General features: G+C 49.4%; 1 protein-coding gene across 5 annotated transcripts in view; it reads right to left on the bottom strand.

The window, feature by feature from the left end:
* Positions 1-16,943, bottom strand: part of CUEDC1 (CUE domain containing 1) — a 92,962-nt gene that overhangs the window by 38,419 nt on the left and 37,600 nt on the right. The window contains exon 3 of one of the 5 annotated variants that reach the window (XM_019493263.2): positions 15,422-15,631. The exons of 3 other annotated variants lie outside the window; for them this stretch is intronic. The gene's annotated coding sequence lies outside the window, so the exon portion shown is untranslated. Of the gene's footprint in view, positions 1-12,770; positions 13,011-15,421; positions 15,632-16,943 lie in introns of those variants that run through there. One more of the 5 variants, XM_059717369.1, reaches the window with a different exon arrangement.

Here is a 16,943-nt window from a genome sequence, read left to right as displayed (position 1 = left end):
ATAAAAGATCTCATCTCTACTACAAGTCCTGATTGCTCTTCATCTGACATTTATAAAAGCATATTAAACAAAGCTGTTGCAGTTTCCATTTTTACCTGCTCCTAGCAGATTTGGCGAGCCCAGAGCTCTCTATGCTTGGTACCTCTGCTAGATTATACTGGGTGTTTCACCACCTGCAAAGTAAACCGAAGAGAGGAGAGCTTCAAAGAGGCTGCCCGAAGGCTGATGCATCCTCCTGTGACATTGCAGCATTTTTACTACCGTGATGTAAAGAAGGAAGAGTCCAATAACAGGTGGATATTATCAGAAAGAAAGCCTGGGGTAGACCCAAGGAAACAGTGGGTCTTCACAACATCTAATAATTTCCAGGCTAAAGGACCACTGTTCCAGCGTACACTTCTACAACGGTGAAAACGTAGCTGTATTGGTGCTTCTGTCCACCCAGGCAAAGCAAGACAAGCTCCCAAACCACTGAGTCATACCCATGTTTCACAGGCCACATGCAAATCCAGCTGTTTATACTGAGAAAATCATCTCTGCTTGCTTTCCTATTTGAGCAGTGCATTGATGGGGTAGAGCTGTGTTTCAGAGACACTGAGGCATTATCTCACAGGCCACATGCAAATCCAGCTGTTTATACTGAGAAAATCATCTCTGCTTGCTTTCCTATTTGAGCAGTGCATTGATGGGGTAGAGCTGTGTTTCAGAGACACCGAGGCATTATTCAAGGTCTCTGAGCTATGCTGACTTCACATAGCTGATCCTTGCCTGGGATACTCTATACCTGGTGGGATTAAACCTTTAAACATCCGCCTGAAATGTCAGAGGAAGCCAACAGAGGAACGCCCGATTATCCCATTAAGGATAATTACGGCTCCACCAAAAAACCCACAGAGGGGCAGCGCCACTATTTCAAATGCCAGCTCCAAGTTGCAGGAAATGCAATTAATTGTCACAACGACCATTAAAACCTACCAGTGGGCGAACTGGTGTAAAAAAAGGGAGGAGGTCAAAGCCCTGAATGACCTCACTCTCCAAAGCTGCAATTTCAGGTGTTCACGACTGCCACATGAGCCCTTGGATCATGTTGGCTGGTCTGCTAAACTGGTCATTTCACACTGGGAGCAGTGGTTGCCCAGCTCCGCGAGGGAAGTAGCTTCACTGAAGCAAGGGAACAGCTGTAATAGAGGTGTGGCCAATTGTTTACAGCCCTCTCGACTCAGGGAAGTCTTGGCATTAAGTGCGAATGAGAATATTCCAGTCCCCAGTGTCCGCTCCGGCTCAGACAACAGATGGGATCGCTTAAGCGCTGCTAAATGAGGCCAGCCCTTTTCCCCTTCCACTGCCATACTGTATTTGCAAGTTCGCTCTGCAAATATGCTGGAACAGCAACTGTGCTATTTACAGACAGGACTGGCAAGTCGTACAGACAGCATCCATTTCATCCGCCTTATCCAGCCACATGTGAGCTTTCTGCGCGCTCTGCTGCATTAGACGGAGTCTACGAGCCCTGAACCTAGGGCTTTACACTGCTGCTTCGATGTAGGCGATCTTTTATCTGTGGGATTTCCAGCACTTGCCGGATTAGACCCAGAGCTACTGCCTGGCATACGGAAAGCCGGCGCAATGAGGTCTCTCGACTTCACCAGGCTTTAGGCCAGCATCTTTCAATTTACAGCGGTGGCACCTCTCACGCGAGCTCACCATGCATTTGCAGTCAGAAAGTGGAGAGCAGTTCTCTCTTCCTCTTCCCCTCCCCAAGACGCTATTTCTGGTGCAGCTCAGAAACCTGCAATATCGTCTCTGCCAAGGGATGTATTTTTATCTTCTCCCCTAGGAGCTTTGCCGCACTTGGCATTATCATTAGGAAACATTTGACAACACATGTTGGATTGCACCATCTAATAAAACCTCTGTTAGACCCTCCTCATTCCTCCAGTGAAGACAAGGCTCTGGCTAGCTGGCAGCTCAGAGCCGTGCGAATGGCTCCCCATGCAGAGTGGGATTTTGCAGACGGAAGAAATTCCTATGGAATTTCTTATAAAAGTCACAGGAACAGGAGCAACATGTTTTACCAATAACATAGGGTAGAAAAGATACGTGCATTTGGCTTGGCATTGGATCCAGGGCTCTGAGTCAATGACCCAGCAGCTCCAAGCTCTCACTAATGTGCATTTAATTATCCGGCTTTCCTGTGTTCTCAATAATAGTGCAGTGCTGCTTTGCACATACTTTGAGATGCTGCTTTAAGATGCTCCCAGCATTGTAGGATTTCAAACATTTCTGCAACTATCAGTTTAGTCTCTCACCTTTGGAGGTAGGAATTGCTCCTGTTGTACAAGGCAAGCAGGGAGAAATGAATGATACCGGATCCAGGTCACACAGCAACAAAGCCAAGTACTAGCCTTGCTTTAAAAATCCTTTCCCCCACCCCACCCCGGCTTCTTTAGCCATCAAAAGCAAAGGAACAACAGATCATCACAGCCCAGTACTTAAAGGGCAGGAGAACACAAGGGCCATCTAAACTGCAGCGTTTGAGACCCAGGATGCTGCTTTCACAGATGGCAGCAAACGTAAATGTGTCTAGCGCAGACTAGGATGTGGTGGCTACCCCCCCGACACGTTAAGCAGTTAAGGGGAGAAGTAATAACAGGTTTCCCAAACACGTTCTACTCCTCCCACGTGGGAGCACAGCTTCTCTCTGCGGTGACAGCCCAGCAATGGTTTGCTTTCCTGGCAAAGGGGGAGATATAGCCGGGATGCGCCTGCTTCGCGGCAATCCATCTAAACGAGACCTCAGGGATGATCCCATCCAGAGAAAAGTCAGGCACCGCCTTCCTCTGTTTGCAATCATGCCGTGGATTTAACACTAGGTACAAAAACCTTGCCTGGAAGTAATATCAGGACAGCAGCTTTAACCCAGAAACAGTCTGGACCTACAAAATTCAGGTCCTTGAAGGAATTGCCATGCATGCTGCATCCCAGGAAGCCTTCTCGGTTTCCGGGACATCTGGGGACGGGTATCCGCGCACATGGAGGCACTGTCAGCTGGAATGACCCTCATATCTGGGAACAAGAGAACAGAGGAGGAAGAGCCCATCACCAGCAGTGAAGCTACAGTGCTGCCCCCAGGATGCCTTCCCTTGGAGCAAATGCAAAATGGGCGCACGAGATGTGCATGGGTGGAGGTTGGGGGGGGAGAAGGACTCGCAGTTCTGTAACTAAACAGGCATACACCTAAAGGAGGAGAGGTCTTGACCCCATTCCTCCTCCCAGAGATTATTGATGGTGATGTCCAAGACCTTGAACTTTTGGAGGAACGCTGCATGGGAAGCTGAGAGCAGGGAGCTCAGGTCACTGGGGAGACAGGCTGAGATGCTCGGTGCTAAATGAACCATCCTAAATGCTCACTATGCCTTCAGGGGTTTGGGTTGTAGCCGTGTTGGTCTAAGGACATAGGTCTTCATACATTGTACTTCATATGTTGAGTCTTCTAGCTAACCCTGGATAGTAAAAAGCCTTACTAATAGATGCTGCTATGGGGGGATAGCGGTCAGCAAGAAAACTAGGCACAATTTTCAACCACCGACTGAGCTGCCTGGTTGCAGATATGTTCTTTCAACCCAAAAGGCTGCATCGTAGCTTCAAACGCTCCGTCGCACTTCCCTCTGCCTATCAGCCTCGCCACCGTCTTAATCAAGTCCAGTATCAGCCAGCTGTTTGTCAGCCATAAACTAATTGTAGGCAAGTGCTCGGCAATCTTGGTGGCAACAGCCTGATCATATGCAGCAAAGGCAAGGAAGTTTGCTCGTTGACAGTCCACAACATTTTATTAAGTCACTTAGTGACTGCAAGTAAATGCCCATCAGAGAGTGAATTGATCTTCAGCACTTCTGAAGTCTGTATTTACAGGCTAATGAGTAGCTTATCAGTCACACCCATGGCCAGCGCTGCCTACAAGAGGAGGCAGCGTACCAGAGACTTCTCCGACGCCGTACTTTGAAGTCTCCTTTGCAAGCAAGGGGACGGCACGGCCCATATGGTGCGCTGACATGCACAGCAATCGGAAAGCACGCGGTCTGCCAACCAATAATGAGCTTGCACTAACGGCCCATTTCATTCTAGGACCGGCAGGAAACGTGGAGTTGATCCCACAATAATGTATGTTGCCAGCCTGTGGCACAGAGGCATGTTAATAAAGACAGGCTCGTACAGCCAGAAGCAAAAGAGCTGCTACCTAAGACCTCAATCCTGCAAAGACTATACGTGTCAGTGCCCTGGGATTAACTCAAGTGTAAATCAGGACCAGGGCCTAAGCACACGCAGCCTTTTGCAATTTTGCTGCGGCTCAAAAGCACCCAAGAGCAAGAACGGACAGTCAGTCCAGGTGCAGGATTAGAGAGACGCTGCCTGAAGAATGCCGCGATTCAGAGAAGACCATGGCATTTATAAATGACTTACTGTAAATGAATGATCGTGCAAGTCTCATAGTCTTTCCACCATTTGTTTCCTTACTGCACCTCTCTCACTTGAGACACAGATAACTGTCCCAGCTGCATTGCTTTCATTTAGGGCCTGTTTCAATGAATGCAGTAGCTCAAACATCACTGTTTTTAAAGCCAAAAGCCCCACCTGCTTTTATAGACCTCGAGGCCAGGACAGAACGTGAGGCTCACCTGCATGGGACAAATCACAGATTTCACCCTGTAATTCCTGTACTGAACCAGTCATTTATGGCTCAATGAAAGCAGGATCACCAAAAATACAACCCACAGGCTAGATCCCAGGAAAGGTGGAGGTGCTTGACACCCCTGAACTAAAGCATTGCTTTTAGAAAGATTCCCCGTCATGATTTAAAACATCCAATCCAGTGTAAAAAATAAAAAGCCCTGAAAACATTCCTGGGAACAAGAAAAAAGGAAAGCTCCACAAACAAGCTAAGCTTCAGGGAACAAACTATTGGAAAGAGTCTCTTTAAACTGGATGTGTTAAGCCGCACATGAAAGAAAACCTACTTTGATAAAACTGTTTCCAGTGATCTCCCATCAACCAGAGCCTTATAAATTGGTTTTATTACAGAGGAACTCTCAGCCCTGGAATGTAGTTGCTCAGCTGCTGTAGGTTTTAGCATAGCAGTGTCTAAAATAGGATTAAAATTAGGTTTAAGAGCAAATGACTGGAAACAAAAATTACAGTGCTTTCCGCTAGCAAATTAAAATCTACAGCAAGGGGAGGATGTGGCCTTTGCATCTGATTAGTCGTTCTAAAATTTCCCCTATTCCCTTGCAGTTCACCTCGGAAAGGATACACATGCCTAGCTCCCCAGTGTGTGCAATCTGGGAAAACTGCTTGCTGTCAAATCTTTTTTCGTGGAAACAAAATAAGTCCACGAGGATCCCTGTTAATGCTCTTTCCATCACGTATTAAAACTGCAGGTTTTTCACCCTTTTAAAGAAGTAAAACACAATCAGGGCCAGATGCCCTGTCCAAAATCCAACAGCATGCGTGCACCTCTACAGCGTGCAATTCTCCTACCAGTCCTGATGGCCCAAAGTTCAAAACAGGGCAAAGAAGAAATGCACAGACGGCTGCCGAAAGCCATAAAGAAACGCTGGTCACTGGGCTGAGAGGGAGAGATTAAGGAGATAAGCCAACAGATTGAGAACGGGCATCAGAAAGAGGCAAAATACATGCAGCATCGCAAAGTAAATCTGCATACAGCTGCTTATGCGAAAAATGTCTGAGGCCTGCATCTCTAGCTGAACACAAGGAGACATCGCCAACTCCATCTGTGAGAAGGGTCCAAACTACAGCAAAACTCTCCTGAGTTCTGCATATCAACACATTAACCCTAACAGCAGCAACCCTGAGCAGGGTCACTGGAGAGTCCTAATTTACTGTGATCAAATTAATTGCTGTTCAGTGGGACTGGACAGAACAACCACAGAGCAAATGCTGCAAGCATTGAGCAAAACATAGACATGAATAAAACTTGCATTAGGAAAAAAAACCCCAGAAAGGCAGGATTGACTATTCATATTACAGGTGCACCAACATCCCGATCACAATCAGGGGTCTCTTATGGTGGACACTTGAAGCACTGGCTGCTCTGGAAGGTGATGTCTCTCTAAAGAAGTATGGACAGACCAGGGGCTCCAAAAAGGAGGTAAAAGTCCAGGGTACCCTGAGACAGTTTAAGTGAGCTGCCCAAAGCCACAGAGGGAGTCTGTGGCAGAGCTGGATCCAGCTCTCCCAAAATAATCCATTCCCCACCAGACCATTGCTCCCAGTTGGTTTCATCTTGCACAGCCATGAAAGGAAAGTTGACCGGGCAGAGATTACGGTCCCACTAGGTCACAAAAAAGAGCAAGGGGGTGAGTCCCAGATACCTCCACAGACCAGCCCTTGCTGCAGGCCAACGGAGATGCCCGGCCACACACGGCCACACTGCCCTGTCCCCCTCACCTGCCAACGGGGTCACCACTCGCACACGCAACCAGGCCTCTCCCCAGCACTCCTTCCTCCCGCTATTAATACCGAGGGTGCCGGGGTTGGTACCAAACCACCATGCACTGCCAAATAGCCTGCATGTGTCGCTCCTGGAAAGGCCAAGTCCAGGAAATAATCAGAGGAGCAAAGGCCACATGTAACCTTTATTGACCAAAAGCACGTGACGGCCAGGAAAAGCCACTGAGAGCTCTGCCCTCGGCCTCACGCCCCCTCCAAGTCGCAGCGGCTACCCGAACGGGTCCGGAGCAAGAGAGACTTGCCAGGAGACCTTCATTCACTGGCTCGAACAGCTTGGATCTCTCCCGCCCCCATCACCACTCTGCTCTTCCCAAGTGAAAACAAACCGGCTGCGGCAATAGCAGGGAGCAATGAGAATATCAATTTGTTCGGCAGGCAAAGCCGAGGCGGGATCCCGATCCTCTCACAAGTGCAAAAGGTGGTGGGCGAGAAAGGCTGGTGGGAAGAACAGCAAGCGCATGCCCGCCCACGAGTGCCATCCCTGGCAGCCTTTCGCCCCTTCTGGAGGAAGCGCCGATGGAGACGAAGGCATGGGACAGATACATAAAGAATAGGAAAACAGCCCGACCACCTAATCGTGTTTGCTGGTGGCCAGCCAAGCCTCGTACTCCAGGCTATCTGCTCCAGCAGCTGTGGGAAAACATACTTCTAATGCAAAATCAGTTTTAAAGTGATTTAACTTTAGCACACTTTGCATCTGCGCTCGCCGGGGAAGTCAGCTAGCGAGTGCCCTGTCCAGCAGGTTTGCTCCTTGTTCTTCCAAGCAAGGGGCAGCAGATTTCAGTTCCCAAGTGCACTGCTTCATCATCCTCCTGGCCCTTCAGATCATGCCACCTCCCCCGTTACGAGCCGCTAATGCTTTCACGGTTCAGTTCGGCTGAAGTTCGTTAGCACCCCAACGGCTCAACCGAGACCAAGTCCCCGCTGTGCTTGGTGCTGTACATGCACCTCACAGTACAAACAGGCAACACAGGCCAAGGATGGTCTTTAACCATCAAATCCCTTTCCAATGTTGCTCTGCTGAATTCATCCACTCTCCTTGAAGTCACTGATTGCTCCCATATGGTCTCATGAGTCCGGACTGGAGCGAGAGGGTCTTCCTGATAGACCTCAGGGACAAGGCCAGACAAACACAGGCCTCTGCACTTACTGGGCCTCTATGCACGCTCAGAAAACATTGCTTCCTAACACCTCTGCCCCCCGAGCCCCTCACAGAAAGTCCTCCCCTCGCTGCTCACAATGCCAGCTGCAACCATGCAATACTGGCATAACCTTCTTCACCTCGGTTTTCACGCTGCCCTAGATCTTCCTATCCTCCAGCAATGCCAGCAGTCACAGCCCTACCCCTCCTCGACTCGCTTCTCAACGCTGGCCCGTACCTTGCCTCATTGCAATGGCTGCAGAGGTGGCCCTTCTTCATTGCCACTTTGCTGCACTAGTTTCTATACTCCTGTAGCTTTCCCCCACCTGCTCATCTCCAACTTGGTTAATATGTAAGCTCCCCGGGACAGCACTTATCTATCACGTACTGCACGCTTGCTCTGTGTTGGGTCCAGTCAGGTCCCAAGAGAAAGCCCTCTGAATTCAAGGCAATGTAAATACACGGCAATGAAGGAAATCAAGAGATGTCTCCCTGGTCAGCTTCTGCAACAGCGGACATGTCTTACCCCTGCAACCAAAATGAGAGAAGAGAGGCATCACACCAGGGTCCGAGTATTAGTGCACAACTTGGGAGACTAGGGTTCAGTCCTCCGGTCGCTCACAGCTTTGGGGTCCCATTTATAAATGGTGGGTAATCGGAGCTCTCTTACCTTACAGGGTGCTGGTGGAGTGAATGCATAAGCATGTAACCTATTAAAAATCAAGCAAAAGGTTTCCAGATGCTCTTGTACAGGCAGGCAGGGCTGCGGCTGAGTCCACAAACCCCTGGGTCTTAACCACGGGTCCTCCAATGCTGCTGGAGAGCCTCTTCTGCCTCAATCTACTCCTTTCACCCCATTTTACCTGCTCCCAGGGCAGTGAAGAACGCACCTCCTCAAATGCCGAAGGCTGCTGGAAATCCAAGCAGCAGCCCCAGCAGTGGGCGAGCAAAATTTCACTCGGTCTCCCCCTCTTCTGTTCCTCCAACGTGTTTCCTAATGAGCAATTAAATGGGGCTGTCCTACTAACGCGGCCGTCCAATTACGGCGGCTGTGTTTATAAAACAAAAACAAGGCCGCGATGTTAATTCAGTTAGTGCAAGCTCCCAGAGCTGGCTCAGGAGGCTGGTTGAAAGTGTGAATGCAAGCGCACGCAGGCTCTGGATAGGAAAGATTTGCCTGTCTCCGCACACCCACTCCAGCAGCGTGGAATCAGCTCCGTGCCAAGAAATATGGATGGGGCTTCTCTTTGCATTGCGCAGCAGAGAGGAGATGCCGAGAAGCGACGCTCCTTCTGTAGCGTGCATCGGGAAGCACCTGTTTTCTGTTTTGCAAACCACTGGGGTAGGAGGTCATGTGCATAAGGAATGTGAGCCACAAGTCCAAGCTGTTTCAGCGTGAAAAAGCCTCCTGTTGCATTGTCATCATTCAGGAGAGAAGGCTAATCTATTCTCCGGCCTAAAAAATAAAAAGGCAGAGGGAGAACGGGGGGTTTGGACTGGATGCTGAGATATGTTATAAGCTAGGGATGAAACGGAGCAGTCCTGACACTAGGCCAGAAGCAAACCCCAACTTCCCTCAAACAAAAACCCAGTTTCGATTTAATGAAGCACAGGACAAAATGCCCATTTTAGGGCACTGGTTTGGGGGGCCAGGTGGCACTAACCTTTCATCCCAGTCCTCTCTGTAGGAAGCCCTCAGCATCTGCCCCCTCTCTCCTCCCTCGTTGCTGGGTGGTTGCTCCAGCTCCAGTGACTTTGATTACTGTTGCCCCAAGGCTTTCCTCTCCTACCTTGTCCATGCCCCCCAACTCGATGACCTGCCTTGACATTTTTTCCTGCATATCCTGCTGCTGGCTCAACCTCAGCACGGTGGAAACTCGCCTCCTTGCCTGTCCACATCTGTCCCTGCGGGCAACTCCTCGCCAAGTTTATCAACGGGGCTCATCAGATTCGTCCTTCTCCATCCCTCCCCATCCTGTTGGCTCTTCACTCCTTGCTCTCCAAAACTTTGCCACAAAGCAGATACGGCTCCAAGAGAGCTTTGCTCTGAGCAAAGAAATCAGGCTGCCCCTTGAGCAGCGATCCTTTCCACGCATCTTACCCTTCTACTTTTCTCTATCCATCATGACGTCGTAACACAGCCAGGATGTCCCAGCTGTCCCCAGGCCACACACGATTGCCATTTAGCATTTTATGGCCACAACAGAGACCGAATAGAAACCTGTCTCGAGCCAAAGGAGATTCGCCTGAAGCTATTAGCTGCCTTGGGCCTCTGACACACAGATGAGCAGTTTCGAGTCCAGCCGGCAGAGGGCAGCCACTTTACATTTCACGCCCTACCTAGCCCGTTCCCCGTTATCTCTGCTGTGCCTCCAGTCTAATGCAAACATAAGGCTTCTCAGATCAAAGAATCGCTCTTTCTTTCTGTCCAGAAGGCAATACACGCACCCATGATACTTCATAAAAACAACGATAATTATAGAGAGCGCATCGGTGCTTTACACTCCAATTTGGACTGGAGCTTTTTGCTGGTATCCCAATAAATGACATCCACCATCAACATATCCCAAAATGGCACTCCTGATCGTTGTGTCCTTCTGGATCGGTGCATGCATCTACACGTCGCTGTGCTTTAGTACTTCCTTTATGGAAGTACTAAAGCCGGCCGTACTGCGCCATGCGGGCAGTACACACGTAGATTTGCCTGCTGTCGCCGGAGCGGCGCGCTATTTATGGGGAGCACGCCACTACCGCGACGTAGCAAGCGATCATGTGTAGACCCACGTGATCACAGCGTCACCGCAATGCAACATGTAGATGCACCCGGTTTTACCTACATCACAAACAGCTATTGCAAATCGGGTATTTAATAGACATATAAAAAGAGTCTTAAAATGGCAGTCAGGGGTTTTTAATCAAATAGCTGCACCCAACCTCCCTTGAAATATGAGCATTTAAATCCTTTAGAAATGAAAAGATTTTAAGCCTAAAAGACACAGGGACGACCTAGGTCTTGCTCATCACAGGCAACATTTTCTGCAGCCAGCCCAGAAGCTTGTGTTCGAGCACTAGCAAATCTTTAACAAAAATAAAATAAAATCCAGTGCTCACAAAGTTTTCAAGCAGCTGAGACTCTATCCCATCCTTTAGGCTCCTTTACCTAATGCAGTAGGTATGTTGTCTTTTTCCTATATGTAAAAAGGGAAAGTAACAAAATTTGTTTTTAAGTTTTCTTTTTTGCTCTCAAATTGATCACAGGCATTTCAAGAGTTCTGCCTGATCCGTTTCCTCTCATTTTGGGGCTTTAGGAATTGTATTAAAAAAAATAATAATTAAAAAATAAAAATAAAGGGTGCGATTGTTGCCACCAAACAATGGGCGCACAGAAGGTGCCCCTCCATCGCACACATTTGTCACTCATAAAGCTGTCGCCAGCTCCACCCAAATAACACACTCCCTTCTCAGGGACAGATTTATGACAGGCCATCGGGGAACTAACAGATGTCAGCGCTTCTCAACACCCAGCGGGTTTATACAGCAGCTTAACTCAGCTAAAAGTCACTAGGACAAATCCAGCCCAGGTGTAAGATTAAATTCACCTCCCTTACAAGCTAATACCTTCCCCCCACTTGTGACTATTGGGGAAATGTTGCCGACTTTCAACCCACTGACTTTCAAATTGCGTCCCACTTCTCCAAAGAGATCCAAAGCCGTAAAGTCTCGTAGCTCTGTATGGGGACAGGGGGTTGCTCATACAGGGCTGTTGGCCAGATCAGCCTGTTTGGAGACAGATAAATCCAAGTGGAAAGTTGCTAGCACCAGGCTTGCAAACAAGCCCTCCTTCCCATGCACCAAAAAAAGAAAAGAAAAAGGACAAACCACCGTAAAGGAAATTAAATGTAAAGACAGACTGAGCCAACAGGGTTAGTGCTATTCCCTACAAAATGTCGGGCCTTTGGTATCCTTACCGTGACTAATCCACGGTTTTCACACACATTTGCCATGCCAGAATTACAGCCCGAGTTTGAAACTAAGCCTATATTAATGAGATGGCACAGGTAGTTAATCAAAAAGTTCCTTGCCTTGTAAGGCTGCTGTGCCTGGGTTTCATCTAAGGTAATTTGATCTTGGTAGGACGACATTCCTAAAATAGCTGAGGGAATTCAAACATGAAATAAGGTTTCCAGGAAGGGATTAAAAAAAAAAATAGGTCAAGCAAGTGTGAGTGATTCAAGTAACCCAGTATCCCTTTGTGAAATTTAAATGGATCTCTGTTAAAAATCTCTCTTGTGTCAAGGTGTGGGATAAATTAGACATGAGGGGCGACCTTAAGAAAAAAGGCAGCTATGAAATCACTGCAAGGTGACTGAGCCGTGCGACCCCTTTCTCCCTTGGCTTCCCTTGCTGCCATCAACATGCGCCTGCCTCCAGCTGCAATCCCTCAAAAGTTTACAGCAAAGTCAAATAACGGTAGAAACGCGCAGGAGAACAAGGGGACCAAGGAGCCCGGCTGCAAGAATCCCCCGGCCTACCAGGAATGCCGGAGCTGTTGCTTCGTTCTTCCCATTACCGGCAAAGAGACCTTGCGTTCAGTAATTAAATTACTGGGATTCTTGCTTTCAAAACAGTTAACGCGCCACTTCAAGGCAGCCTGCAGCTTGCGGCTCTGCTCAGCAGCTGCTAAGGCTTCTTGTCCACCACGGGAGGGTGGCCTTTTACTTCTTCAACCATCTCCCAGAAATAATAACAGCTCCCCCATACGTATGCAGTTGTCGCTGGGTTGTACACTGGAAGGACAGCGTGGGGTTGAGTTCCTATGACTGCACTGGGGCCCTGAAGCTCTACAAAAATACTATCATTTTCTCCAGTGACGGCACGTACAAGACAGTTTGTTGGACCGTGACAGTATAACACATGTGACGACAAAGGGAATCTCTTTGAGCTGGTGGCGTTGCAGGGTCTAGGATGCATATTTGAGGCTTAAAGCTATTCTGCACCGGAGGCTTCGGTGTACACCCCCCCACCATAACACACCACCTCTCTCCAATGCATTAACACGATGCATTTCTACCCCACCCTATGCTGACGTCTCAAAGCTTACTCGGATCAGGACCTGGAAGTAGCCAGTGCTCTTGAAATGGCCTCCACGGATGCCAACAAAATCATGGTTCTCCGCTGAGCTTCCCACACCGACCCAGGAGCTGGGACTTCAGGGAATTTCCTCTCCTGGTCTCTTCCTCTTGGCCACAAGCAAGAGTTTCCTTGGTCACCAAGAGTCAGTAAAGGATGACGGCAGGACGCCGTGACATCTCGCCCAGCTGACCGCAGCAGCAGCGTGTGCACGCACACCAGCTCCTAGCTCCCAGGGATCCTTGGAGGAGGCAGTCTTCCCTGAATAGCTGTGGGGTATACCATACCCTGCTCCACAGAAGCAAGCAGGAAGGGGAAGGCTGCTGGAAGCTCAGCTGAGGTGGAGCACACTAGGGAGGGGTAGCTGGCAGAGTCCTTATCAGGCCCCACCAGATGCTGAAGCTGGTAGCGCCTAACAGATGAGGCACCCTTGGCTGCAAGCCTCCGGACCTGACCCTCTACCAAGGAGAGGCACAACAAAGCTCCAGTGACTAAAGGGTCAGGGCAGAGGACTGTGTATTAGGGCTACTGCAGATCTGGGGGGAAGACCACTGACTCCCTGGGGGGCCCCGTGCCTTAACTTCACCTGTTGGTGACATGGGGATAATAGTCTTTACCTACCTGCCAGGAGCAGGGCGGGATTTAATGCGCATTTAAGTGATACCCTAAGGGTTCCTTGAAGGAAACGTGCTAGATAAGGGTCTGATCCAGAGCCCCCCTGAAGCCAGTAGGAGTCTTTCCATATTCTTCCTGAGTTTAGGATTAGCTCCTTCATGCACGCTACCCCTTGAAGCAAGCAGGACGAGGGAGCTCCATGCATTTCACTTCCATGCAGGCGGGGGGGGATAAAGCTGCACTCCAGAAGTGCAACACAAAGCGAGGAATGCAGCGTGCCCACGGTTAAAGGAAAGGGCACGCGATCAGCCCCAGCCAGCTCATAGCCACGTTAATCCCTGGGCCACACTGCTTAGGCTGTGCCGATTTCCATACACGTTTCCTAAATCTGCCACCGAACTCAAGGGCACAGCTGGAGCATTGAATGCAACGGACAGCTGGCGCGGCAATTCCTTTCCAAGGCACGTGCACGCGGGTTCCTCCAGAGCCGCTGCCTTCTGGAGTCCCGGTAAGCAGGAAGCACGCATGTCCAAATGACTGTTACAAGTGGCATGCTTATTAACTGCAAAGCACGGCAATTTAACAAGGCGCCCTTGTCTTCCCGTTAAGCATCAGTATAATCAGTTTAATTGAAAGGCACCCGGGCTTTCCAAGATTCGTACTTCTACCCTACGATGCATTGCCCCATCTCACTTCCCCCATGGGAACAGGAGACGCAGGCCGGCGAGGACAAAGAAGGGTGTTGCTCAAAAGCAGCCTCTAAATCCTGTTCTTGCCCAACCCTCACAAAAGCGGAGGCTCGAGGACACCAAGGTGAGTCGCTACGGGTCTGCGAGGAGTTTCTCAATGGACAGCACTCCCAAGCGATTGATGTGCATGCTGCTGCACTTGGCTATGATCTGAGGCTGCGAGAAGGTGATTGCTCCCCCCCTGCCCCTTCAAAACCCTCTTTTGAGGAGGGGAAGGGAGTGGGGTCTGTTTGTTCGGTCTTCCGGACCGCAGGCACTGTGTGCTGGGGACTTTCGTGACCACCTGAGGTCTCGGTGATTTGCTGGCAGGCCGCGCAGCTGTCCAAACAGCTCCAGGTTACAACAATGCCTGTTGGACCAGATGGCCCCTTTCATTCCTTTCCTTTAATAATGGTGTTCAGGGAAGGCCCGATGCTGATCTTGCACTGAGAGAACTCCCTTCTTTTCCGTGATCCAAGCAAAACCAAGACCTCGGCAATGACCAGCTCTGGGCCCCATCCTGCAAGGTCCTGAAGACCCTGACTCCCGTGATAGTAGCCTCCAGTTAAGGCTATGCAGAGAAATCATTCAGGGGCAAATCTTCGGATTTCCCTTGGTAGATCACCACCCCTCTTCACACAGATGGGGTTCAGCTACCTCTACAGCAACCTGCCCCTAACCCTGCATCTAGCACCACAGCTCTAGGAGTCCAGGCAAAGCTTGAGAAGAAGCAAGTATCTTGGAGCAGGGAAGATAGGAGGAAATCAGTATTTTCCCCTCATCAGCACCACAGAGATCAAGGAGGAAAGAATATTAATCCCCCCTGATACCATGCTGGAAATGACCCTCACTCAAGGGGCTGCAGAAGCCTGGCTGGACAACTCTAAGGAAACACACAGCCTTGTGCCAGCGCAGCAAACCTCCAGGGTGTATCCAGTACATGTAGGAATATAATCCATGCCATACAGCTTGCAGTCTGAGCAGACCAGACAGATAAAAAACAGGAGGGATATTTATCCCCATTGTATGGAGGGGAAAACTGCGACATTAAACGACTCGGTGAAGGCCACGGACAGTGTCTGCAGTACAGCTAGGAACAGCGCCCACATCTTACCACCTTAAGCACAAAACCAACTTCTTACTTATCTTACTGGCATTTCTTCCATGCTGATTTCCCTGCTCTGTGTTTGTGCCCTCAGTGGTGTTTCCCCTCTGATGTGGACAGGCAACTGCGCAAAACAATTAAAACAGCTGGATCAATATTACCAAGCCGGCTTACCATGGGTACTTAACACACCATCTTGGCTATTTATTCTGGAAGGTCATCCGTGCGTCTCCCACGACTAGCCGGGGAATTGGTTATTGATCCTCGTTGCCCTCTGTGCCTGTGGTTACCTCTGCTGTCAGCCTCATCGGAACAGATGGTTCAGATACTTTACAAATTCAACAATAAAGATGCGTTTTTTTTCCTGTGGGAAATCCACAAAACCTGCATGCATCAGTCAAGAAAAAAAATAAAGTACCGATTAAAATCTCCCACCGAATCCAGCAAGGCTTTTAAGTCTCCATTGCTCCTGCTTTTTATAAGGAAAGGGGGCTCCTATCTAGCGGTTAGACTGAGGGAATAGGGAGTCAGGGCTCCTGGTCAACGTAGCCTAGAGGATCGAGCACTGGCCTGGGGCACAGGGGGCCTCTGTCCTTCTTCAAGTCACTTCGCCTCTCAGAACAACAGTTTCCTCACCTGTAAAAACAAGATTAATGACCCTGCCCTTGTAATGCTCTTACAAAAGGCTTTTACATCAGTAGATCGACAGGAGCATCTGCCAGGATCTTTATTATTGCTGCCACTGCCTGACAACATCATTAATAACAGGAGTTTTTGCTTTCCCAATGACAGAAAATCATCTTCCCGACCGCTACCCGGTATCCAAAGGCAATGGTTCTGTGGTGCCATCGTAACGTGCTGCACGCTCCATTCGCTTGGGCATGCGTTGCACATAATGTGGGCAGACGGTTCAGAAATGAGCGGGCTGACTGCGCGGCACGACAACCCGTTGGAAATTAAATGCTTCTGCATGAAAGCCTGAGAGCCAGAGAGATGGTTGGCAGGCGCGGACCTGGCTGCAACTGGTTACTCTGAAGGGCAACGGGAGGAATCGCCGTACGCATTTGCCTGGTAGTCAGAGAGGCCTATGAATCCAAGCAGCCTCAAAGCAGGAGACAAATTTCATTAGGATTTACAAGAACGAGACTAGATACTGTCCCCCGTGGTGTCAGACGACTGAATTCACATCACAGGCACGCTGGGGAATTGCGGCGCTTCTGCATTGCAAAGCAATGTCACATCTGGTTGCTGTTTTTTCAAATCATTGTGCACAGCTCCACTGAGATGCTTTCCCTGCCAGGACTGAGTTGCTGACTCTGGGAATAGGGTGCTTGCCGCAATGCACACAGGGCTGGTGGGACTCAGAGGCCTAAGGGATATTTTCGATCCTAAAGCTCAGCAAAATGCCACAGCTCAATAAGGTTATTTATCAAATATTCGACAGGAATACTGGGAGTTCACCGAGTCAGGATCTAGGCGGCAGCGGGGTGGGGGGTGTGGTGGGGGGATACTAACATTTCTGCTCCGGGATTTTAGCTAGTCTCTAATTAATGGGGGTCCAGAAAAAATTTACCCTATGGAGAAATTATCCCATTGCTACCTACAGCAGAGATCCTTCCACCATCTATTGAAGCAGCTGATAGTGGTCCGTGCAAGATATGGGATGCCAGCCGGGATGCGCGTGTGGTCTGATACA

This window comes from Alligator mississippiensis, chromosome 14, assembly GCF_030867095.1.
Source record: "Alligator mississippiensis isolate rAllMis1 chromosome 14, rAllMis1, whole genome shotgun sequence".
Classification (NCBI taxonomy): Eukaryota; Metazoa; Chordata; order Crocodylia; family Alligatoridae; genus Alligator; species Alligator mississippiensis.
The sequence above is the reverse complement of the archived record's forward strand: the minus strand, read 5'-3'. Positions and strand labels throughout refer to the sequence as shown.